Source organism: Phyllobates terribilis, unplaced genomic scaffold, assembly GCF_046119375.1.
Source record: "Phyllobates terribilis strain yellow unplaced genomic scaffold, ASM4611937v1 Scaffold_712__1_contigs__length_766980, whole genome shotgun sequence".
Taxonomy (NCBI): domain Eukaryota; kingdom Metazoa; phylum Chordata; class Amphibia; order Anura; family Dendrobatidae; genus Phyllobates; species Phyllobates terribilis.
Genome location: NW_027363472.1, coordinates 484,624 through 511,515, shown reverse-complemented (window position 1 = coordinate 511,515; position 26,892 = coordinate 484,624).

Sequence of the window (26,892 nt, the reverse complement as noted above, 5' to 3'; positions counted from 1 at the left end):
TGGGTGACATCAGCAGCGTAATCAGATCAGCGGCACCGCAGAGGTGCATACAACGTCGGTGGTAAGTGCTTCAGTGAAGCCGGATAGAAGATTTGTTGTAATAGGGTGGGGAGGGATTTGAGGAGAAAGTATGGGGAGCGATCAGAGTTGGGTGCAGACACAGTATGGAGAGCAAGGGGGGATGGGTGCTGACAGTATGGGGAGCGAGGAAGGGGAGATGGGTACAGACACAGTATTGGGAGCAAGAGAGGGAGGGATGGTGTCATGTATTCCACAGGGACGACACCGGGGAGATCACGCAATACCTCACCGTGCCGTCACTATCAGGATTTTGCCAGGGATCCGCGAGCACACGGCCCCACTACTCACTACGGAGGTATCGGCAAGCAACCACTGGGCATATGGCGTCACACCTCTGGATTCCAGCGCATGGAATATGTGTTTACGCCCTCCATACGATCACTGTCAGCTTCACAATAGCCCAATTATTAATATTATTGGCTGCCACCACCGGCCGAGTTTGAAATATAATACAGGCCTGGCCAAACGCCTGCGTTCTGGTAGCATATAGCTTCGGGGGAGGGAGCGATTACAGGACAAAAGAAACAGAAATATTTATATTTAATCCAAAAGGGAGGCAGTGTTTAGGAAAAATATATACAAGGATGTTATAAAGGAGACATTTATAGTACAGAATAGACAGTTACATAAAATAGGATTACAGAAGAAACTTATTATAGAGTTCGCAGAGACGAATAAGTATAGCTGTAGGGGGGGCTCCCAGATTTGATTTGAGCGTTATCTAAAGCAATCTGTTGCTTATAGTCTCTATACCCACTTGGCAAAGAACATTGATCAATCTTCCGTCGGCTCTCTTGTGTCGAAGGGGAAGATCGGCCCACACACCCCTGTGATGACATCATGTGGGCTCGGGCTCCACCCTTCATGTTTGTATTTAAAACCTGCTTTTGGGATAACTTATCGCTTGTTGATCACAGAAGCTTGCAAACGACGCCATTTTTTCCGTTATGATTTTAGCTTCATTTAGAGACCACACATGGCGCAGTTTCGATCCGTTATTCTGGTGCTTTTGCGCTACAGCTCCACGGAGGGGTTTATGGCTATGCAAAAATAAGCATATTATTCCTTGGCTGACCCTGCCACTAAAAATATAGGTCCCGTTATTATCGGACGTATGGAACTTTAGTTATTCCGTATTTCGTATCGGAGTCAAAAATCCTGCAGTTTGTGGTTGGGGAATTGTCTTAATTATTGTAAGTGCGTTTGATGCCTAACGAGCCATTTCCTCTCTCCTTCCATCTCTGCCCATCTGCTGGAGGTGTCTACTTCGCAGGTCTGTGCTAAGAGGAACTGCATTCGTATGTTAAATAGAATAGGCTATTGAGATTCTTGTACTGTTATTGGCATACAGACAGCTGCGTGGAGTGTCAGCTCTTGTCTCGTGACAAATAGGGGATAAGGGAGTGGTGAGGGGGGCTTCAGGGGGAGAAGGAAAATTTTCAATATCTCTCAATATTTCCCTGACAGATGGTTACAGACACAGTATGGTGAGCAAAGTGTGGGAATGGGTGCGGACACAGTATGGGGTGCAAGTAGACAAAATAGACACCGAGGGGATAAATATGTGAGGAGACAGTATGAGGAAGGGGGGAAAAATGTGTGCAGAGACTATTGAGAGGAATAGTGTGTGGGGGCAGTATAAAGAAAGGGCAGCATGGGAGTACAGTGTGCCGAGGATGGGGAATGTGATGAGGGGCACAGTGTAGAGACTGGGCACTATAGGGGAGACAGTGTGAGAGGACAGTGTGAAGAGGGGGCCCAGTATATACAGTATAGGAGAGGGGAAATGAAGGGCAAGTACCATAAGGAGGACAGTGTGTGGAAGTCATATTTTGTTCAGGGAACACAGTGAGAGGCAATTATTTATTGAGGGACTCAGCATAGGGCAGTTATTTTTATTCAGGAACATTATAATCACGCTACTATTTTTATGGGCATTGTGTGGTGATGTACTGCACAAGACCGGAGAAGATGGAAGTCTACAAAGACAAAGTGTGGATGAGAAAAGTCAATATAGCGTCTGAACAAGATGAAGAATAGAGAATGATTTCAATCAGAGACAATGTACCTGGACGTAAATGTTTGTATGTGATACTAATTCTCATCAGTACTGTGGTTTCAGTATGGTCCGCAGCCTGATGATGATTTATAACAACAACTCCCAGCATCATCTTACCATTGTTAAGGATATACTGGGAGTTTAGGTTCATGCGATAAAAATGATACAAATGTGTATGGATCTGATCTGACATTACTATTAATGTACCATGAACTGATGCCGGTTTTGGTGATGTAGTTCTGTGCTGATGGTGGTTCTGGTGCTGAATTCATGAATGAAAAGTGGTTCTGGTGATGTATCAATGGTGGTCCTGGTGATGTATTTATGTACTGCTAGTCATTATGGTAATGAATTTCTGTATTGCTGGTGGTTCTGGTGATGTATATCTGTACTGATGAGGTTTGTGATGGTGTGTTTCTGTATGGATGTCGGTTCTACTGATGCATTTCTGTACTGATAGTGATTTTATTGATGTATTATTGTGCTGTTATTGAATTTGATCGTGTACACATGTAATAATCCATGACTTGTATGATTACGTGATACATGTCTATATTAATAAAGCATTGTGTTTGACAAATTATAGGTTACTATATTTTTATTTATGTTAGGAGCATTAAAAGGGTTGTCTAAGTTTGTAATGAAAGTATGCAGTTACTCTACGTGACTGCAGACTTCTGAATTCCCACAGTGAGCACTGCAACCTAACTGGATTCTCTGGTGCCATCGGTGAGAGCAGGAAGTCAAGAGACCACATGTATGCGATTTACATACATGCAATCATGTGCCAACTAGACATGCATGGCCTCGCTAAATTAAAATTAATTGAGTGAGGCTGGACACATCTAGTCGGAATCTGGTTGGAAGTTTGCAAACACTGCGTTTGTATGACCGTACACTCTTGCCGCAATCATGGAAGAATCCTAAAAGTGTGCAGTACACGCATTGTGAGAATTCAGAAGCCTGTTGTCACCTAGAATGACTGCCCCGTAGCATTCCAATCCTAAAAGCGTGTAATATACTCACTGTCAACTCAGCTTGCTAGTTCCAGAAGTCATCACATGGCCAATTCACTCAAGCGATTTGCATACTTACGGTCAAGTGAAATCTAGCGTTTCTGGTTGCTGCTCTCAGTTTTTCACTGAACATTGAGAATTAGGAAGAGCAGCTAGTTGGCACATGATTGTAAGTGTGTAAGTCGCATATGAATGAACGGTCACATGACGACTACTCAAACCGCATGAGGAAGGGGGGTTGCGCCAAACTGAATTCTTGCTCCCAGTGTGGAAAACCTAGATGTCAGGGACAAGATAATAGAACAGCACAAAGCTGGAATGGGCTACAAAACCATAAGTAAGACACTGGATGTGAAGGAGACAACTGTTGGTGCAATAGTAAGAAAATGGAAGAAATAAAAAATGACTGTCAATCGACATCCATCTGGGGCACCATGCAAAATCTCACCTCGTGGGGTATCCTTGATCATGAAGAAGGTGAGAGATCAGCCTAAAACTACACGTGGGGAACTTGTTAATTATCTCAAGGCAGCTGGGACCACAGTCACCGAAAATTACGCCTTAAAGGTTTAAAATCCTGCAGTGCCCGCAAGGTCCACCTGCTCAAGAAGGCACATGTGCAGGCCAGTCTGAAGCTTGCGAATGAACACCTGGATGATTCTGTGAGTTATTGGGAGAAGGTGCTGTGGTCAGATGAGACAAAAGTTGAGCTCTTTGGCATTAACTCAACTCGCCGTGTTTGGAGGAAGAAGGATAAGTATAACCCTGAGAACATCGTCCCAGTCGTGAAGCATGGTGGGCGAAACATTATACTTTGGGGGTGCTTTTCTGCAAAAGGGGACATGACGACTGCACCATACTGAAGGGAAGATGGATGGGGTCATGTATCGCAAGATTTTGGCCAACAACCTCCTTCCCTCAGTAACAGCACTGAAGATGGGTCGTGGCTGGATCTTCCAGCAAGACAATGACACAAAACATACAGCCAAGGCAACAAAGGGGTGGCTCAAAAAGAAGCACATTAAGGTCATGGAGTGGCCTAGCCAGTCTCCAGACCTTAATCCCATACAAAACTTATGGAGGGAGTTGAAGCTCCGAATTGCCAAGCGACAGCCTCAAAATCTTAATTATTTAGAGATGATCTGAAAAGAGGAGTGGTCCAAAATTCCTTCTGACATGTGCAAACCTCATCATCAACTACAAAAAACATCTGACTGCTGTGCTTGCCAACAGGGTTTTTGCCACCAATTATTAAGTGTTGTGAGCGCAGCACAGAAGCCGGGGAGAGACAGGAGGCAGAGGCACAGCCTCTATATAGCAAGCAGGAGAGTACAACAGCTGAGCAACTTGTAACAGGAATGGATAGGAGGCAAATCGATGATAGATGGACAAATGGAGAGGATTTGGAGACAAATTACAGGCAGGGATTGTCTCCCTGTCAGAGATATGAGTCCATGGATAGTGACTGTTAACAGGAAAAGAGCATCCAGGAACTGTCAGTAGCAGTCACAGACTACTATTCCAATATAAAAGCTTGCTACTCCAGCCAAATAACAATGGCATAGAGGAGTTTATAATTAATGGAGAGATATGCGTTTCTTTATAAGGGATTAAACTTCCCATCTATGCTTCCCCTTAAATATGTCCAGATGAGGAACAATCATAATCAAAGGATCATAACTCCTACCCTTAAGATAATGAAGAGACCTTTAAAAGGCTGTCTGCCACCTGTCAATCACATGAATCTAATAAAAAAAATGAGAATAGCTATCAGGAGATGAGTTCTTAAGAGCGCATTAACACAGAGGATTTAACCCTCAACTGGTGAGGTGGGGTTTGGCACACCCCAGTGAATTTTTGATCGGCTGCCACGTTTCATAATGCCCTCGGATTGAATCATCAAAGTATTACATTTTCCGATACTTGCGGGTGTCAAAAATTTGTTATACTCATGTGTAATCAATCGCCAATAAGAAAACGATTAAAACTAATGTGATCTTTGCATTTTCAGTAAAAATAAGAGATTTCTAAACACTGGGGTATTGGAAACCCCACCACCAGTTGCGTGACAAAAACCCCACCTCACCAGTTGAGGGTTAAATCTCCAAGAGAGAAAGAAAGAATCTGCAACCTTACGAACCAATGGTCTAAATTATACTAACACATCCTCTACATCTTCTTACCATAGAAGCAATAGCTTTGTCTCAATTCAATCTGAATACCCCTTAGACACGTCAGATGCAAGCTCTGAAAACTCAAAAGGCATCCAATCACAAAATAATTATAACGAGTCTAATGGTCATCAGTCATTTCAGGTCCTTAATAATTATTTCATTAAGAACATACACGCTACCAACGCACCTGTAACAGAAGAGTTTGAGGAGAATTTGCAATGCTCTACTTCAATCCCTTGAATGTCGCCCCACCCCAACTCAAGTTAATATTTTAGACAGGTACTTGACTAACCCAGAAGGTAATTTTCTTCACAAAACTACGACCGCAATAGACAAAGTTACCCTTATTCAAGCAATGCCATGAGAGACATTCATTAAGGATATATTAATGGAGGTCAATAGCCCTGATTCACATACCGTATTTTTCAGACCATAAGATGCAGTTTTTTTCCCCAAAATTTGGAAGGAAAGTGGGGTGTGTCTTATGGTCCGAACAGTACTTTACCGTTGGTGGTGGAGCGGGGATCGCAGGGTCCTCCGGCGGCGGCAGAGGTGAGATGCGGCTGGAGCCGGGGCCTGTACCTCTGCTGGTGTCCGGCGGTGAGGCAGAGGAGCCGGGGGCTCTGCCGGGCTGTGAGCGATGTCCTGCAGTGCGGCAGAGCACGGTGTACGGCTTCCGGGGGCGGCGGCCATCTTCCCAAGGCCGTAATCCACGGGAAAATGGCCGCCGGCGCATGCGCCGACCCGGAGCTCCGGCGTCCATTTTCCTGCAGATCACAGCCTCAGGACGCCGGAAACCGCACACGCTGCTCTGCCGCATCTCCGGAAACCACTCACAGCCCGACAGAGGCCCCGGCTCCTCTGCATCACCACCGGACACCAGCAGAGGTACAGGCCCCAGTCCACTGGCCCCAGGCCACAGGTCCAGGCCCGTCCACAAGCCCCAGTCCACAGGCCAGGCCCCAGTCCACAGGCCAGGCCAGGCCCCAGTCCACAGGTCCAGGCCCCAGGCCCGTCCACAAGCCCCAGGCCCGTCCCCAGTCCACAGGCCAGGCCAGGCCCCAGTCCACAGGCCAGGCCAGGCCCCAACCAGACACCGGCATCTCACCTCTTCTGCTGCCGCCGAGTTCCTGAGGCAGGAAATGGAGGGACCTGCGATCCTGCTCCACCCCCCCCCCCCCAAGGTAAGATACCTAATCAGAGTATAAGACGGACCCCATCTTATAAAAATTATTTTTTTTCCTATTTTACACCCCAAAATTTGGGGTGCATCTTATGGTCCAGTGCGTCTTATAGTTCGAAAAATACGGTAGTTTAGTTACATCCTCTGAAATTACAAAAATGAAAGTAAGAATCGATAAGGTAGTATCTTAGTAAACAACACAAAATCATTCGGAGATGGTGAGCTCAATTAATTCTTTACAAAAAGGTCTCATCTTTTAAAGCTAAGATGTCTAATCTTGAAGACATTTCTAGAAGGAACAATTTAAAATAAGAAGCATTCCTAAATCAGTCCAACCAATTAAATTAGATAGCTATATCACCAAAATACTAGCTCAACTAATTTCAAACATATGCAAAGATAAGACAGTCGCCAAGGTCTATAGGATTGCAAAGCCTCATTACATCTCTCCCGATATTCCAAGAGACGTTAAAGTAAACTTCTACTCCTTTTTAACAAGAAATACCACTATCAATGATGTGGAACTCAAAAACTATAGGCCCATTATGATTTCATCTCTTTATAGATCTATCAAGAGCCACTCTACAAGCCAGGAAATCTGTCTAACAAACTACAAAATAACTACTTTGTGTAGCATCGGCATCTCTGCCCTCTGCCAGGCAGAGATGTCGTCCCCCTTACCGCCGCGCTCCTACCCCGGCGTCTTGAGGCTCCCCTGCTGTTGCAGTCGGTACGCGCAGCTTCCTGGGCACTGTGCTTAAGGCGCGCGCACTCCTTCCCTCTTAAAGGGGCCACGCGCGCCGTCCTAAGGAGTCCCCGGCCAATGGCCGGAAGACTTCTCACATATAAGGGACCTCCTCCAAAATGGAGGTGCCCGTGCAAGGTTGTTGCTCTGTGTGCTAACTTTGCTTCAGCCCTTAGGTCCCGCTGCCAGTCTGACTACCAGTCCAGTCCGCCAGCCTGACTGCCAGTCCAGTCCGCCAGCCTGACTACCAGTCCAGTCCGCCAGCCTGACTACCAGTCCAGTCTGCCAGCCTGACTACCAGTCTAGCCCGCCAGCCTGACTACCAGTCCAGCCCGACAGTCAGCTTCCAATCCAGTCTGCCAGTCTGTCTCTCGGCTTGGCCAGTAAGCCTATCTGGAGCCTTTACCTGCTACCTGTCTCCACCAGCCGGAACACACTCCAGTCTGCCTACGGTCCAACCCGCCAGTCTGTTATGGGCTTAGCCAGTCCGCCTACCCAGAGAACTTACCAGTAACCTGTCTTGCCTGCCAGCCAGCCTACCTGGAGGCTCCGGCCTGTTACCTGCCGTGCCTACCAGCCTGCCTACCTGGAGGCTCCTGCCTGTTACTTGCTGTGCCTACCAGCCAGCCTACCTGGAGGCTCCTGCCTGTTACTTGCTGTGCCTACCAGCCAGCCTACCTGGAGGCTCCTGCCTGTTACCTGCTGTGCCTACCAGCCTGCCTACCTGGAGGCTCCAGCCAGTTACCCGGGGTGTCCGCCAGTCTGTCTACCCGGACCACCCATCAGCCTGCCTGCCGTGCTCATCTGCTGTACCGGTCAGTCCCTGCCATCTGACCCATGGGAGTCACCTGCTCTCATACAAAGACTGGCCCAGAGTGGCACCTGGTCCCTCTGCTCGGTCCCTCCCTGGTTCACGGAGTCATTTGAGCCGCCGTGCGACCTTGGTCAGTCCGAGTAGATACTTAGTCACGCCCCTTTGGTCCCTCTTTGCACCGCAGCACAGAGGTTCCACCACTCGGATCCATAACACTTTGTGCGGGAATAAGCTACTGTTGGTTAGAATCAGCCACTTTGCAGGTCAATTTAGGAAGCAAGATTTACTTCCTTTTTTGCCAGTAGGACTAAATCTCCTAAGAACATTAAGGCTAAGTTCCCTCGATGCAGAAATGCTGCAGATTTTTTCCGCATCTTCCTGGCAGGGAAAAAGCATGCGGAATTTACATGCATTTTCCCTGCCATGGTAGAAGCGCTTGTCAAGCGTTTTTGCGTGCATTTCTGCATGCGGGTTATCAAGCGCTTTTCCAAGCGATTTTAGCATCACTTGGAAAAGTGCTTGACAACTTGGTCACACTATATAAATCCATGCAACCGGCATGGATTTATATAGTGTGACCAAGTTAATAGTTGAAAAAAAAAATAGTAAAAAATAAACATTATGATTACCTTGAGATGGCCCCCGGTCTTTTCTCCGGTGAGTCCGGTCTCTTGTACGGCTCGCGGTGGTCTAAGAGGATCTTTGATGACGTAATTTAGTCATGTGACAGGTAACGCGACCGCCGACGTCAGCGGTCAAGTGACCTGTCACATGACTAAATTACGTCATGGAAGGTCATTTTAGACCATCGCGAGACGCTGTGGAGCCAAGACGCATCGCTATGGAGACCAGGGGCCATCGGAAGGAAAGTATAATGTTTATTCTTTATCTTAAAGTCTCCTCTTCTCCAAACCCCGGTACCATCCGCACATTGAAACGCTAAATATCCGCATGTGCACATGTAGTCATGCGGATATTAAGCGATTCAATGCAAGTCAATGGCGGCAATTACGCAGCGTGTCCACAAAATTAATGGACATGCTGAGTATTTTTCCGTAATGATAATCTGCAGCGGAAATTTCCGCAGCATGTGCACAGAATATGCGGATTATCATTGGGGACCATGGGGCACGTATTACCAAGCGTTTTCGCAGCGGAAATTCCGTGGCAAAAACGATTGAAAAACGCATAGTGGGCACGCAGCCTAAAACTGCAAAATATCTTGAAACAAATCTAATCCCAATGCTAATTATCACCAACGGGAATAAAATCCCAGTAATTTACTCAGTCATCACAGACTACATATCAGCTAACATACACTTAATCCTATGTGGTTATTTGTTTCAAACCCATCAGGATAACAGAGACTCTCATTTCAATTAAAAATCAATATTTTTTATTCATTATCCATATTAAAAAAAAGAAAAACAATTTTTAAAAAAAAAAATGACAGGGGACATCCAGAAAAGAGAGATGCAATATACACTGTGTTCCAAATTATTATGCAAATAATATTTTCTCAGATTTTCCCAAATTACCTATATGAATTGCAGTCATTGTAATTTTCCAGTCAAATAACTATTAGAGTACAATTGAAAGGTTTTTGTACAAACTGCCTATGATAACAGTATATTTAAAAAAAATAAAATACTCAAACTGCACTCAAAATGCATGTTCCAAATTATTATGCACAGCAGAGTTTTCAACCTTTTCATTTTAATAAAGAACAAAAAAATGGTCATTTTTGAAATTATAAGCATTAGCAGGTTATTACAAACTGAAATCAAACCGTTTTCAACTCAAAACTTTATTCTAGGTGATGTTACATTTGCACATAGGACCCCTTGTCCGAAAGGAGCTTCTGAACTCTCTCGTCCATTGAATTTGTCAGGTTTTAGATGGTTTCTGCTTCAATTGTTTTGCATGAGGACAGAATACCCTCCCAGAGCTGTTGCTTAGATGTGAACTGCCTGCCGCCATCATAGACACTCCTTTTGATGATGCTCCAGAGGTTCTCAATGGGGTTGAGGTCAGGGGAGCATGGGGGCCACACCATTCAAGTCCCATTCAAGAGAATGTCAAGAGTGTGCAAAGCAGTCATCAAAGCAAAAGCTGGCTACTTTGAAGAACCTAGAATATAAGACATATTTTCAGTTGTTTCACACTTTTTTGTTAATTCATAGTTTTGATGCCTTCAGTGTGAATGTACAATTTTCATAGTCATGAAAATACAGAAAAATCTTTAAATGAGAAGGTGTGTCCAAACTTTTGGTCTGTACTGTATGTATAGTGAAAAAGCAAAGAATAAGCATAGGAGCTGTGCACACGGGCGTGTGACATCACCTACTGACTTCCAGGGATGCGCTACATGTGGACCGCGTGCGTTCCACTGCGCACCACCCGGAAGTCCCTTTTGCAAACAGGTGTAGTATACACGCAAGCGATGCGCCATCAAAGCACCTTACAGCTGGCACATGATTGATGGGATAACTTCCTATGGACGCACCAGCCCCGGAAGCCTGGCCTATCATTAGATATCTTTCATCTTTTCTTACTTTCTTTTTCATACATCAGATGATGCAATTGGCTACATGGCTCTATATATACTCAAGCCCCTCAGTGGATAGACACACCCCCAGAAGAAGCTTAACAGCGGAACGGCGTAGGGGTTCTGAGAGGTAAATGCTGTCAATATGGTCAGTTTGTAGCAATTTTTAATAGGTATACTGACTACTCCAAGGCACTTTGCATAGTTGTAAGCAGTTGTTTACTCTCCAACTAATGGAATGAGATTATGCAGACAATTTTTTCTAAATATAAGTACTTAGCACTTTATGATCATAGATGTAAATGTCTGACTCCCTACTTTAATATAATTAGGGTATTGCATAATTTGCACTTTGTCAAATCTGTTTACATCTGTCTATAATACTGGTTCAAATATGCATCAAGTGAATAAGGTGGTTTAGTTTTCTGCTATACAATCATGATGAATGTGACATGACCAAGCTATATATTGCATCTCTCTTTTATGGATGTCCCCTGTCATTTTTAAAAAATTGTTTTGTTTTTCTGTTTTTTTAATATGGATAATGAATAAAAAATATAGATTTTTAATTGAAATTAGAGTCTGTGTTATCCTGGTGGGTTTGAAACAAATAACCACATAGGATTAAGTGTATAGTAATATTTTCCCAGTGTCTAGTGTTGCTTAGAATTTCTTGGACTATGTGAATAATTATGTTTGCTGTTTTCAAACAGATTGGTCCATTCAAAATACTTAAAATGGATTTAAAAGCCAGAATGAATGCCTGGCAAACTAAGGCTTCAGATCTATTCAAACAGGGAACATCCAGTGTATGGTGGAATAAAACATCCTTAGAGAATTATTATACCAAAAGAATCATCCCACGTGGCTTACGTATACAAGTGTACCCATCTTTTGATCTAAAAGACGAGACTTTGAGCAATAAATGGATTAAGGCCGCAACTTTATGCTCGCTGGATTTCATCCAGATCATCATTGAAACAAATACTAAAACCCTTGGTGACTTGGATGATGAGTTGGAGGCATTGGAGAAAACTATTCACAAGGAGATTACAGGGGAAAATTTTGAAAAACTTATGACTGATATAAATAAATGGGAAGGAGATATCAGTCAGATAAAATCTAAGAAACACCAACGAGATCTAACTGAATTTGAGAACAATAAAATATTTCGCTGGCAGATTAAAAAACATAAAAACGTCACTAAAGTCTTCAATCAAGGTCAGTCTTATGAAAGTCCTTATCAGTCACAGACGGATGAATTTTTCATCCTCTAGTGATATTGATAGCACCAGTAGTAGGGGCTTTCATATGGACAAGGGCAAAAGACAGGAACGAAGATTTCAGGATATGTTTGCTAAGGCTGCTGGAACCAAAAAGGGAGAGAACTGTAGCACCCTGAGGACTCGGCTGCTACAGGGGTATTACACCTCAAGCCAGAGGTGTGGTATTCCACTCCCGGGTAAGGATGGAGTTTGGAACTGAGCTTAGTAGGCTGCATGCACTACATACATCCCATTTCCGGGGGACAGAACTACGGTACTCCCACTAGGTATATGTGCAGGTACGACAGCGTCTGTCCCTGGCTGGAGTGGGAAGGGGGGTGGAACATCCCAGTAGTGTAGGGGCAGATAGGGGGAGTAGTCTGGGTAAAGCTAGGAGCTCATTGGGTGCTGGTCACCTGAGCTCACACATAGAGGGAGTATATAAGGTGGGCACCATCTTAGGTCAGGGCCAGTCAGTCTTTGAGAGTCAGTCAGCTCAGAGGAGCTCAGCCAGGAGGGCTGACAGGGAGCTGTGGCTCCGGCTGGGCCCAGCTCCAAGGCCAAGTCTGCAGTGAGGAAGAGAGGAGTAAGAAAGACCCAGAGAGAGAGACAGAAGGAACCCCAAGATCCCAGAATTAAGCCAGAAGGGTGAAGGGTTGGCGGACACGGGTACCGGAACCTGAACTGGTGGAGGCCACTTATCCTCAGCCAGAAACCGGAGGTCTTGGTCAAGATTTGCCACGACCCTCACCAAATCCACCAGAAAGGCACACCGAGTATAGGGTCAGGGAACCCAGAGAAGGGTTGACCACCAAGAGACCCGAGGGAGCCGGCCATAAGTGGATCCCTGGTGGGAACGGCCAGGAGGAAGAGAGAGAGAGACAGGGAAGCTCAGGACCACGCTCCGGACTGCCTGGGGGTTAGCCGAGTCCAGGACCTGGTGGACGCGGCACGGCTCGGGTGGTCACTCAAGGCCAGAGTGACCAAGGAACACCCGTGAGTAAAAACACTGAACTTGCATCTCGTGTCTCTGACTCTTCTTACTACACCATAACTACCCCCATCATCCGCACCAGCTGCCCTGAGGCCATACCCCTCCCGTTGGGGGTTATACCATCATTGCTGCACCCATACCACCGGCCTCAGCGGACTGTTCTGCAGCGGCGACTTCAAAGCCGCACTCAACGGGTGGCGTAGTCGATCAAGTTAACATCTACTGCCTTAGACTGCCACTTAGTTTGACACCCTGGGCACGGACCGGGTCACCGCCACAAGGACTACTACCCCTATCCAGATCCGGTTCCGGGTATCCCCTGAACATGGCCCAGGGGGCGCGTCAAATTTGGCGTAGTCGGCAGGATAACGTGCCCGCAACTACCGGGTACTGCGTGCCTGAAGAAAAGTTCACATTTACCTCAAAAAGAAGTCTCCCGCCGGTTCCGGAGGGTCCCCGCCATCGGACCCCATCACAGGTCGTTTCCCGCCGGTTGCCCGCCATCTGCAGCTTTTTCCCGCCATCCACGGAGTTTCCCGCCAATGGGAGACGTTTCCCGCCATCAGAGAAGATTTCCCGCCTTGGCAGAGCGGACGCCATTATGGGCGTGCCAGAGGGTGGCAAGAGGCCACCTCCCATCGTGGGCCAGGACCAAGAATGGCGCCAAAAGCGGAAACCGCCCCCACCAGCAGAGACTGTAGTGATAGAGATGTCCATCAGCGTGAGGGGACTGCCCCTGGAACTGACAATCACCAAGTTGCCCCAGGACCACCCTCGATGTGGGCGGATACAGAACAAAAGAGCGAAGATCGGTGCAGCCTGGAGGAGTCTGGAGAGAGCGCACCCGGGCGCCGCAGTTCCAACAGCGCCCTCTACCTCCACTGAGCCACCGGCCTGGTCGCAGGGCCGAGTACCCCCGGGCGCCGCAGTTCCAACAGCGCCCTCTACCTCCACTGAGCCACCGGCCTGGTCGCAGGGCCGAGTACCCCCGGGCGCCGCCGTCTTCACGGTGCCCTTTACCTTCAGGGTGCCCCAAGGCCTGGTGAACCCGGGCGCCGCTGCTACCACCGCGCCCTCAACATCCAAAGTGCCGCACCTGGGTGAAGACTTGTTTGCCCAGCACACTTGCCCGGATGGGCAGCCCTTTGTGTGGCCACCGGAGTACTACCAACTCCAACTCCAGAAGGAAAGGCCCCTGTGCGAGCCCCTGATCCCGGCTCCGGCGCCTGTCAAGATGACCCCACTCTCGTTAGAGGAGGCGCAGTTTGAGTGGGACCCCACTGGAGGAGACCTCATCGGGTTCACTCAGGAAACCCGGGCGGCTGCAGTTGAGCGTGCGGAGTGCTGCCGGCAGCAATTGGAGGTCTTCGAGCGAGAACGGAGAGAGAGGCGGGTCCGTGAGCAGCGGCTGCAAATACAGAGTGCAGAACAGAAGAGCCGGACCCGACGGAACCCCCGTGCAGCCCACGCTCCCCGTGCCACCGGGACTGTAATTAAATTCCAACTGCAGCACGGTTGGGGCTTCATCAGGGATCACCACACCCCCGGAGACGTCTTCGTGACCCGCAGAGATGTCGAGTCCCACCTACCGGAGGGACACAGAGGACGTGACCTATACCTGGGTGACGAGGTCACCTTTACCCAGCACCAATGCGCCAAAGGACCCTATGCCCTTCATGTACACCGGTTGACAGAGGAAGAGCTGCGGTGTGAGAAGGAGCAAGAGGACCCGGACGGGTCTGAAGCCTACCCGCGAGAAGGAGCAGGAGGACGCCGTTACTAAAGTACGGTAAAGAGAACTGTATATAGTTACCCGTAAGGGTACAGCGAACTGTTACCAGAAAAGTACAGTCCCCGTTGGGACAAGTGTGAACTGTTACCCGTGTGTCCCTATTCCCACTGACCGAGGACTGAGAGCGGTCATTCTTTCCTAATACCTGGCCGAGGACTGAGAGCGGCCACATACCCCCCTTGTACATAGTTGCGCTTCCTAAAGCGCTCCCTACCGGTTTTATAAAGAACTGTGTTTTTTCTAAAAGAAACTGTTGCACTTTACCCGGTCACAAGTTGCACCGTGGCCGGAGGAACAAGAATATTTACGATGAAAAGTTTATTATGAAAAAGTTTTATGCTGCTGATGATATATATACTGTTTTATATGTTTATGATGTTATAAAAAAAATTGTATGTTTTTGCTCTTTTACAGCCCGAGGACGTGCTGTGATTTACCAGGGGGGAATGTAGCACCCTGAGGACTCGGCTGCTACAGGGGTATTACACCTCAAGCCAGAGGTGTGGTATTCCACTCCCGGGTAAGGATGGAGTGTGGAACTGAGCTTAGTAGGCTGCATGCACTACATACATCCCATTTCCGGGGGACAGAACTACGGTACTCCCACTAGGTATATGTGCAGGTACGACAGCGTCTGTCCCTGGCTGGAGTGGGAAGGGGGGTGGAACATCCCAGTAGTGTAGGGGCAGATAGGGGGAGTAGTCTGGGTAAAGCTAGGAGCTCATTGGGTGCTGGTCACCTGAGCTCACACATAGAGGGAGTATATAAGGTGGGCACCATCTTAGGTCAGGGCCAGTCAGTCTTTGAGAGTCAGTCAGCTCAGAGGAGCTCAGCCAGGAGGGCTGACAGGGAGCTGTGGCTCCGGCTGGGCCCAGCTCCAAGGCCAAATCTGCAGTGAGGAAGAGAGGAGTAAGAAAGACCCAGAGAGAGAGACAGAAGGAACCCCAAGATCCCAGAATTAAGCCAGAAGGGTGAAGGGTTGGCGGACACGGGTACCGGAACCCGAACTGGTGGAGGCCACTTATCCTCAGCCAGAAACCGGAGGTCTTGGTCAAGATTTGCCACGACCCTCACCAAATCCACCAGAAAGGCACACCGAGTATAGGGTCAGGGAACCCAGAGAAGGGTTGACCACCAAGAGACCCGAGGGAGCCGGCCATAAGTGGATCCCTGGTGGGAACGGCCAGGAGGAAGAGAGAGAGACAGGGAAGCTCAGGACCACGCTCCGGACTGCCTGGGGGTTAGCCGAGTCCAGGACCTGGTGGACGCGGCACGGCTCGGGTGGTCACTCAAGGCCAGAGTGACCAAGGAACACCCGTGAGTAAAAACACTGAACTTGCATCTCGTGTCTCTGACTCTTCTTACTACACCATAACTACCCCCATCATCCGCACCAGCTGCCCTGAGGCCATACCCCTCCCGTTGGGGGTTATACCATCATTGCTGCACCCATACCACCGGCCTCAGCGGACTGTTCTGCAGCGGCGGCTTCAAAGCCGCACTCAACGGGTGGCGTAGTCGATCAAGTTAACATCTACTGCCTTAGACTGCCACTTAGTTTGACACCCTGGGCACGGACCGGGTCACCGCCACAAGGACTACTACCCCTATCCAGATCCGGCTCCGGGTATCCCCTGAACATGGCCCAGGGGGCGCGTCAGAACCGCTTAAGGGTAATTAACTTGTCTTCACATGTTCTATCAGAAATTCAACTCAGAGTTCTTGAAAGAGGTTTGACGTTTTCTCCTCTTCGTATTTAGACACGTTCTCGGTGGTGAGAGATGTACATCTCCTTGCTATAAAGCTAGTTTTTAAAAAATTGCATAACAAGGCCGACCATCAGAGTATGTTTTCCATCGTGGAAGAAAGGGAAGCACTTCAGATTTTGGAATCATTGGATGATGAAAATCAACTTACAAACGTTGGTAACATTCCTTCGAACCTTTTTCACAAATCCAAAAAGTTCCCCCCTCTAAGTACATGCCCAGCGGTCGATGTCTTCACCAAACTAGTTACTAATGACATTCAATCTCTTCCAAGCTGTCCCCCTGGAAGTCAAACATTAATAAAACAGGAGAGAGCAGCTGTAAAAGAATTACAATCCCTCCCCGACGTGGTATATAAACCAGCAGATACGGGGGGGAATCTGGTGGTGCGGCCCACCTATTTATACGAAAAACAAGCCCACCATCTTGCTATAAAAAAACTGGTATATAATCCGACCCCTACCTTCCACAATGAATTAATTTTCATCATGGAGAAGGCTTTGGAGAAGGGTATTATTACCCAAAAAATGTTAGATACAATTAATAACTTTCATCCAAAACTTCCCACATTGTATCTCATTCCAAAGGTCCACAAAAAGCACACTGACCCCCCGGTAGACCCATTGTTTCAGGCAATGGGGGATTATGTGAGGTAATTTCCGACGTCATTGATTATTTTTTGAAACCTATCGTATCCACCCTACCATCATTCATCCAGGACACCAATGCGGCTCTCCAAAGATTAAACCACCTTTATATTCCAGACCAAGCCATCATGGTAACGGCAGATGTGGAAGCCTTGTATACTTGTATAAAACATGAAGATGGCTTGAGAGCGGCATCTTGGTATCAGACATCTACAAATTTGGATTCAGAGCTAGCTGACTTAATATTGATCCTCCTGGAATATGTCCTCAAGCATAATGTATTTATTTTTCATAATTTTTTTTATTTACAACTACAGGGCACAGCGATGGGGGCCTCTTGTGCCCCCTCCTATGCCAATTTGTTTATATGAGCTTGGAGAGGGACATATTCCAGGGAAATCAATTCCTGGCATTGATTTGGTGCAAGGGTGGATGCGATATATCGATGACTTATGGTTTATGTGGGAGGGGTCAGTGGGGGATTTGGATATTCTGATGAAAGCTCTCAATAATAATAATAATCTTAACATTAAATTGACATATCATTTTCATAGAGAGCTAGACTTCTTGGATCTCAAAATCCACATTTCTAGTGAAGGACGTGTCATTACGGATATATATCGCAAGTCTATGGCCACTAACTCACTGCTACATGCAGAATCGTCTCATTTGCCCTCCACCATTAGGGGAATCCCTATTGGTCAGTTGAACAACAAGCCACTAATCTCGCTCAACGCTTTTTGGCTAGGGGTTACAGTCGAAGACAAATTAGACGCGGATATATGAGAGCCAAAAAAGTATCCAGAGAACAGCTCATTCATAATGCGCCCAGGAAGATTGATACAAATAATGATGGAGTGGTACGGTTTATATCAACGTATAATAACCAATGGGATGAATTGACATCAATTATCAACAAACATTGGAAAGTTTTGCTAAGGACCATGTTTTGTCCAAAATTCTCCCTTCAGCCCCATCAATGGTGGCAAAGAGATGTAGAAATCTGAAAGATATATTAGTACATAGTTACTATGATTCAACTGCCAAAAACAAGGAACCTTCTACTATTCCACAGGGTTTCTTTCCTTGTGGCCACTGTAAGGCTTGCTGGAATCTCGTGAAAGCCAAAACATTTGCCAACCATGATGGCACCAGAACTTTCCAGAAATGCAAACATCTGAATTACAGCTCCAAAGGAGTAATCTACTATGCCGAATGTCGCTACCGAAAACTTTAAGTTGGCTTTACCACGAGAGAATTCAAAATACGGGAAAGAGAGCATGTGAAGGACATCGAAAAAGCAGTTGGCATTGATGACCCCACATTAAAACTATTCCGCGTCATTTTAAACTGTACCACAATTGTTCCCCTAAAGGCCTTAAGGCATTTGCCATAGATCAGATAGTCCTAGGTCTAAGGGGTGGAGATCTTGGAAAAGCCTTAGGTTAGTTAGAAAGTCATTGGATTTTTCGATTGGGTACCTTGAATCCACAGGGTTTAAATAAAGCTACGGGTTTTAGTTCTTTCTTGTAATTTATTCATATTTCTTCCCCCATTTTTTTCGAGTTGGTAGGTTTCATGTTTATTTTTGGGTGGCTATTTTTTATGTTTTTATCTTATGGTATTTTAATACCTTTTTAACTTTTCCCTTTTTTTCATTCTGACCATTTTTCCTGGCGTCTGCGAGGCCGTTTATAGGGTAGCCGAGAATTATGCTGTAATCAGCTTTTAAATAGATCTTAGGTCCAATTTCCCTTCCCTTGTTCCCTTTTTTCCCTCCCGCCCCCATTCTCATTTTTCATTTTTGTGTATCATGGGTACTGTAAAGGATGAGTAGTCCTCTTTACAAACCATTATGTACTTCTAATTGATTGTGTTTTTATCCCAAATCAAAGACTTACTTATATCCACTACTTACCTGCTGCCTTGGCTACTTGGGGTGGAGTCTGGTGACCTGGTTGACTCCTCCTTCCGAAGGGGATGGTGTTCCTAGAGCCTTCTGTGGAGATCCATGATAATGGACAATTAGAATCAAGGAACATTAGTTTGGAACCATCTACCAATGATATGCATGGACTATAATTATAGATGGCGCTGTGTCCCTTTAACAAGTGAATCTGAAACATATTGAATATTTTTGAAATTCGTGGCATTGTGTAGGCTTCTCCCCTTATTCTCCGTGATTGCGTGGCATAAAATCCTAGCACAATTAAATGTTTCTAATTGTTACACTTCGCTTCTCTTTGACAATAGACATATTAACACTTACTTACATATATTTGTTTTATTACTTTTCACTTATTCTTTGCTTTTTCACTATACATACATTATTTTCGTTATTTATACACTTCACATTCAACAAATACATATTTTCATTCATACATGATTTTTCTTTTTTAATTTACACTTTTAGGGTATGTGCACACGATGCAGAAATGCTCAGGATTTTTTCCTGAGCGTTTCTGCATCTCTCTGGCAGGAAAAAACGCATGCGGATTGTACATGCGGTTTCCTGCCAGGGACATGCGGAAATGAAGCGGTCTTCACTTTCATTTCCGCATGCGGGTTGACAAGCGCTTCCCAAGCGATTTTAGCATCACTTGAAAAGTGCTTGTCAACTTCACACTATATAAATCCATGCAGCCGGCATGGATTTATATAGTGTGTGATGTCAAAAAATAAAAAATAAATCTATACTTTACCCTCTGATGGCCCCCGGTGTCCTGCTTCGCTCGGTCTCGGCTGCCGGCAGTGAAGACTTTAGGACCTTCCGACGTCAGCGTCACGTGACCCGTCACATGACTCTGACGTCAGCGAAGGTCCTTCATTCAACCGCGAAGTGCGCGGGAAGCCGGCAGGACGCAGCGCGGGCCGTCAGAAGGTGAGAATATATGTATTTTTTATTTTATTCATTTTTTTTTTAATGGTACCTGGGTCTGGATGAGAGTCCTCTCCTCCACACCCGGGTACCATCCGCACATTAGACCGCATGAAAAGCGCATCAACATATACAGTGATGCGAATTCCATGCGGTCTAATGCAAGTCAATGGCGGCAAAAGAGCAGCGTTTCCGCAAAATTAATTGACATGCTGCGGATTTTTCCGCATCATGGGCACAGGACATGCGGATTTCCATTGGGGAACATTGCTGCCCTTCTACCATGCGTTTTTCATGCGTTTCCGCGGCGTTTACGCAACTGCAAAAACGCAGCGGAAACGCATGAAAAACGCATCGTGTGAACTCAGCCTTACTTTCATTTTCACCCCCCCACCCCCTTCACATTTCACTTTATGGTAATCGATGCTCCTACAGCATCTATTTTCTGTCTTTACATTTGGTTTATTCTTTTCTTCTTCCCTCCTTCCTTCCCCATTCCCCTCCCATTTTCCCTTGTCATTCCTTGATATGTATGCCATGTCCTACAGGTTCATGGTTTAGGAAGTGGGGATGGACCTTTTTGAGGTTGTGCTCCATGTGGTCCGCATGCGTTCCACACATGCGTTCCACTGCTCTGCACAGCTAGGCTTTACTCCACGGGTCCGGTTCCTGTATAGTGGCGTGCGGCACCTTACAACTGGCACATGATTGATGGGATAACTTCCTATGGACGGCTCCCCCGGACGCCTGGCCTATCATTAGATATCTTTGATCTTTTCTTACTTTCTTACCAATTTTTAATAGGTATATTGACTACTCCATGGCACTTTGCATAGTTGTAAGCAGTTGTTTACGGTCCAACTAATGCAATGAAATAATGCAGACAATTTTTTCTAAATACAAGCACTTAGCACTTTATGATCATAGATGTAAATGTCTGACTCCCTACCATTTAATTTAATTTATTATATTTGACTGAGTATTGCATAATTTGCACTTTGTCAAATCTGTTTACATCTGTCTATAATACCGGTTCAAATATGCATCAAGTGAATAAGGTGGTTTAGTTTTCGGCTATACAATCATGATGAATGTGATATGACCAAGCTATATATTGCATCTCTCTTTTCTGGATGTCCCCTGTCATTTTTTTAAAAAAAAAATTGTTTTTCTGTTTTTTATATGGATAATGAATAAAAAATATAGATTTTTAATTGAATTTAGAGTCTCTGTTATCCTGATGGGTTTGAAACAAATAACCACATAGGATTAAGTGTATAGTAATATTTTCACAGTGTCTAGTGTTGCTTAGAATTTCTTGGACTAGGTGAATACATATCAGCTAATATCTACGGATTTTAACCAAGATTATAACATTATAAACACTTGAATTACAATTCATACTAAATTCGATTACAATATGGGTCAATTTGGGTCTATGCCTTGGATTTCATCTGGATTGTAATACAATTTTCCATTTTGGACTATTACCATAGAATTACAATCTATCTTCAAGAACCAGATTATAAAAAGATCATAATCCTTTTTTTTCCATCTTCCAATTGAAACAATCTTCAATATTTGCATTAGGTCAGCGAACTTCTATTCATACTTCACTCTGACTGAATGGAAACTTAAATCAAACTCCTTCCCCCCAGGTCGATGGAGAACATCTTGATCCCCGGCAAGTGTCCACATATATCATTAAGCTACTTTTAATGTACTATATGTGTCTTACTAATTTTTCTGTCTTTCTTTTTTCAGCAATTAATTCATAAGGAATAAGCTATAATTTTAACAAGTGTAAGTTACATGTAAAATTCAAAGACAGCTTTTTGTACACTTGCCTCTCTTTTCCATATTTTCAAAAGGAATTACCTTTTACTTCCCCTTCCTTCCCCCTAGCTTTCCTACCTCCCCTACTCTCCGCCAACCTTTAGGCTTATATTGTGTGTGCATTTCTCCCTTTAAAATGTTTTAAAATACCAATAAACATAATTGAACAAGAAAAAAAGCCTTTACTTACAAAAATTGTAAGGTATTTTGAGTTTCCCAAAATACATGTGGGAGTCTCCTCAAAGGTGTGGAGGAAGGCGATGTGGTCAGATGAGACCAAAATTGAACTTTCTTGCCACCAAAGTAAACGCTATGTCTGGTGCCAAACCAACACAACTCATCACCCCAAGAACACTATCCCCACAGTGAAACATGGTGGTGTTAGCATCATACTATGGGGATGTTTTTCGGCAGCAGGGATAGGGGAAATTGTTCAAGTCCAGGAAAAGATGGATCCTGCGAAAAACATGGATCTTTCTGAGCAAAACCTGTTTCAGTCTGTCAGTGATTTGAGACTGGGACAGTGGTTCACCTTCCAACAAGACAATGATCCAAAGCATACTGCTAAAGCAACACTCGAGTGGTTTAAGGGAAAAAGTGTAAGGCTGTGTGCCCACGATGCGGTTTTTTTAAGCGTTTCCGCAGCGGCAAAAATGCTGCAGAAACGAATGGTAGAAGGCCAGCCATGGTCCCCAATGATAATCCGCATGTGCTGTGCACATGCTGCGGAAATTTCCGCTGCGGGTTATCATTGCGGAAAAAAACGCAGCACTACCAATTATTTTTTTCGCCGCCGTTGACTTGCATGGATTACGCATCACTGCATCTGTATATGCGGAATCCAAGTGTTTCAATGTGCGGATGGTACCCGGGTGTGGAGGACAGGAGACTCTCCTCCGGACCAGGGTACCATAGAACCTGTAAAAAAAAGAATAAAATAAAAAATAAATATTATATTTACCTTCTGACGGCCCCCGCTGCGCTCATCCTCCCATGCCGGCAGTTTGCGATGGACTGAAGGACCTGCGCTGACATCATAGTCATGTGATGGCAGGTCCTTCAGTGCAGTGTACCGCGAGCTGCCGGCAAGGGAGAATGGAGCGAAGCAAGACTTCGGGGGCCATCGGAAGGTAAGTATAGATTAATTTTTTTATTTTTAAACATTCTTTAAGGTCACACTATATAACACACATGGATTTATATAGTGTGACCAAGTTGTCAAGCACTTTCCAAGTGATGCTAAAATCGCTTGGAAAGCGCTTGTCAATCCGCATGCAGAAATGCATGTGAAGAACGCTTCACATCCGCATGTCCCTGGCAGTAAAAACGCATGTACAATCCGCATGCGTTTTTTCTGCAAGGGAGATGCAGAAACGCTCAGGAAAAATCCGGAGTATTTCTGCATCGTGGGCACATAGCCTAAATGTTTTGTAGTGATAAAGCCCAGATTGTAATCCAACTGAGAATCTGTAGTCAGACTTGAAGATTGCTGTTCACCAGAGGAAATCATCTAACTTGAAGGAGATGGAGCAGTTTGGCCTTGAAGAATGGCCAAAAATCCCAGTGGCAAGAGGTAGAAAGCTCATAGAGACTTACCCAAAATTACCTTCAGCTGTAATTGCTGCGAAAGGAGCTTCTACTAAGTACTGACTTTAGACGGGTGAATAGTTATGCGCATTGAAGTTTTCAGGTATTTTGTCCTATTTGTTGTTTGCTTCACAACAAAAATAAAACCAAATGTTCAGAGCTGTAGGCATGTTCTTTACATGATCTCATGCAAAGCCTTTAAAAAACAATTAAATTCCAGGTTGTAAGGTAGAAAAACACAAAAACTGCGAAGGGGGTGAATACTTTTGCAAGCCACTGTATATCGGATTTTTATGTTTGGCTGCTGTCACACACTAAAAAAGTGTTCCCCAACTCCAATTTTTGCAAATTTATTAAAAAAGAAAAACTGAAATATCACATGGTCATAAGTATTCAGACCCTTTTCTCAGACACTCTTATTTAAGTCACATGCTGTCCATTTCCTTGTGATCCTCCTTGAGATGGTTCTACTCCTTCATTGGATTCCAGCTGTGTTTAATTAAACTGATAGGACTTGATTTGGAAAGGTACACACAAGATCTTACAGCTCAAAGTACATGTCAGACCAAATGAGAATCATGAGCTCAAAGAAACTGCCCAAGGAGCTCAGAGACAGAATTGAGGCAAGGCATAGATCTGGCCAAGATTACAAAAGAATGTCTGCATTACTCAAGGTTCCTAAGAGCACAGTGGCCTCCATAATCCTTAAATGGAAGAAGTTTGGGACCACCAGAAGTCTTCCTAGACCTGGCCGTCCAGCCAAACTGAGCAATCGTGGGAGAAGAGCCTTGGTGAGAGAGATAAAGAGGAACCCCAAGATCACTGTGGCTGAGCTCCAGAGATGCAGTAGGGAGATGGGAGAAAGTTCCAAAGTCAACTATCACTGCAGCTCTCCACCAGTCAGGCCTTTATGGCAGAGTGGCCCGAAGGAAACCTCTGCTCAGTGCAAGACATATTAAAGCCAGCATAAAGTTTGCTCAAAAACACATGAAGGACTCCTAGACTATGAGAAATAAGATTCTCTGGTCTGATGAGACAAAGATAGAACTTTTTGGTGGTAATTCTAAGCTGTGTGTGTGCAGAAAACCAGGCACTACTCATCACCTGCCCAATACAATCCCAACTGTGAAACATGGTGGTGGCATCATCATGCTATGGACCTAAGACTTGGCTGAAGGTTCACCTTCCAACAACACAATGGCCCTAAGCACACAGCTAAAATAACAAAGGAGAGGCTTCAGAACAAATCTGTGACCATTCTTGACTGGCCTAGCCAGATGCCTGACCTAAACCCAATTGAGCATCTCTGGAGTGACCTGAAAATGGCTGTCCACCAACGTTCACCATCCAACCTGACGGAACTGGAGAGGATCTGCAAGGAAGATTGGCAGAGGATCCCCAAATCCAGGTGTGAAAAACTTGTTGCATTATTCCCAAGAAGACTCATGGCAGTACCAGCTCAAAAGGGTCTTTCTACTCAATACTGAGCAAAGGGTCTGAATACTTATGACCATGTAATATTTCAGTTTTTCTTTTTTAATAAATTTGCAAAAATTTCTGCATTTCTGTTTATGTTCAGTCAAGATGGGGTGTAGAGTGTACTTTAATGAGAAAAAAAATTAACTTTTTAGAATTTACCAAATGGCTACAATGAAACAAAGAGTGAAAAATTTAAAGGGGTCTGAATACTTTCCGTACCTTTAATAAAACCTATAAAAATTTTGGAATAAAATATAAAGTCACATATTTCATTATACCATCTGAATTTTCATAAAATGTCTTACCGCTATAATAGGTGCGGTCTGAAGGTCCGCTTGCACTGCAGATTTAAAAAACAAAACAAAACAAAAAAAGACATTACTACATGCTTGTAAGAAATAATAACTACAATAAAAAAAGCTTCTTTACTTGAAGGGAATTTGTCATGTGAAAAAACGAAATTAGCCTGCACATATGGGGATAATCTCTAGGTTAATACTATTCTGAACCCGCCCGGCGCCGACACTTAATCCCCTGCTGTTGGGAGGAAATGAACTTTATTTCTCCCGGCATCCATTGGGTTTCCATCTCGGGAGTGGCACAGGTGTAGGTTCAGTCACCACTCTGTATAGTGAGCGGTGGCGGTAACCACATCACTGGCACTGACTGAAAGCAGCTCAGCATTACTCAGAGCCGGGGATGCGGTTACAGCTGCCCTCTCTATACACAGAGCGGTGACTGAACCACACCGGCACCATCCCGGTGACTGAACCCAGAACACTACCAGGAGGAATAAAGTTCATTTCCTCCTGAGAGCGGGGGTCTAAGTGCAGTGCAGGTTCAGGATGCTATTACTCTGCAGATTAACCCCATATCTGCAGATAAATAGCTTTTTTTCACGTCACAGGTTCCCTTTAAGGAACAAAAAAAATATATTACATCAGTGGAGAACCTAGAAACACCAAGGTGCATTCTGATCATAGGGAAAACAACCACAAACCAATGTTCAAGAAGAAGCAAATAGAGGACAATATATCCGCATGCATTTAGCCGTGTGAGATGCCACCAGTAGCAGTGCAGGAAGGATTGTGAAATTTGGCGACAGATCCACTTTAACCATTCACATGCACAGACATGAACTAAGGAAATTTTACATCTAGAACTTTACGATATATGAAAAAAAGAGGATAGTCCCTTGCGTAATAAGTTACAAAGTGAAGAAAAAGTAACAGCACCGAAGGGGTTCCCTATAAAGGGATGCTCATGTACAGTACCAATAAAAAGTTTAACAACAACAGTTCACGCAATAATTTTCATTCATTTTATTGGAATGTGCTAATAGGTCCCTTCATAGGTCCCTCACGAACGATGATGTTACTGATGTCATCGCTCGTGAGACATGACCAGGAGTGATCTGTGAATTGTCGTTCTCAGAATGACACACCAAAGGTTGCTGTACAGAATCGCGAGACGTCGTGGGAACCCCAATGGGTCACATCACAGCTGCAGGAATTATTATTAATAATAAATTGGTGAATGAGGGAATGTTTCTTGTTTTCATTTAGTTAACTCTCTTTTTATGTCTTTCAGGTTCCCATTTTTGGACTACTTCTAAGTGGCTGGATTACGTCGGATCTTCATGTTGATTTGTTTGCTTTTTAATAAATTGGCGAGCAAGGTGTGTGGGAGTGTTTTTTTAAAATAAACGATTTTTTCCTGTGGTTTTTTTTATGACTACTGGATTAGTAATGGGGGTGTCTGATAGACAACTCTCCATTAATAACCATTAGGCTTGTTGCTCACTGACATTACAAAGCTGACATCCACCCCATAAACTATTACCCCAATTGCCACCGCACCAGGGCAATCGGGAAGAGTCGGCAAAGTGCCCAAATTGGCGCATCTCATGGATGCGTCAATTCTGGGGCGGCTGAGAGCTTTCATTTTTGGGCTGGGAAAGGGCCAATATCCATGGATCTTCCCAGCTTGATAATATAAGCCCGCACCTGTCTCCTTTACCTAGGCTGG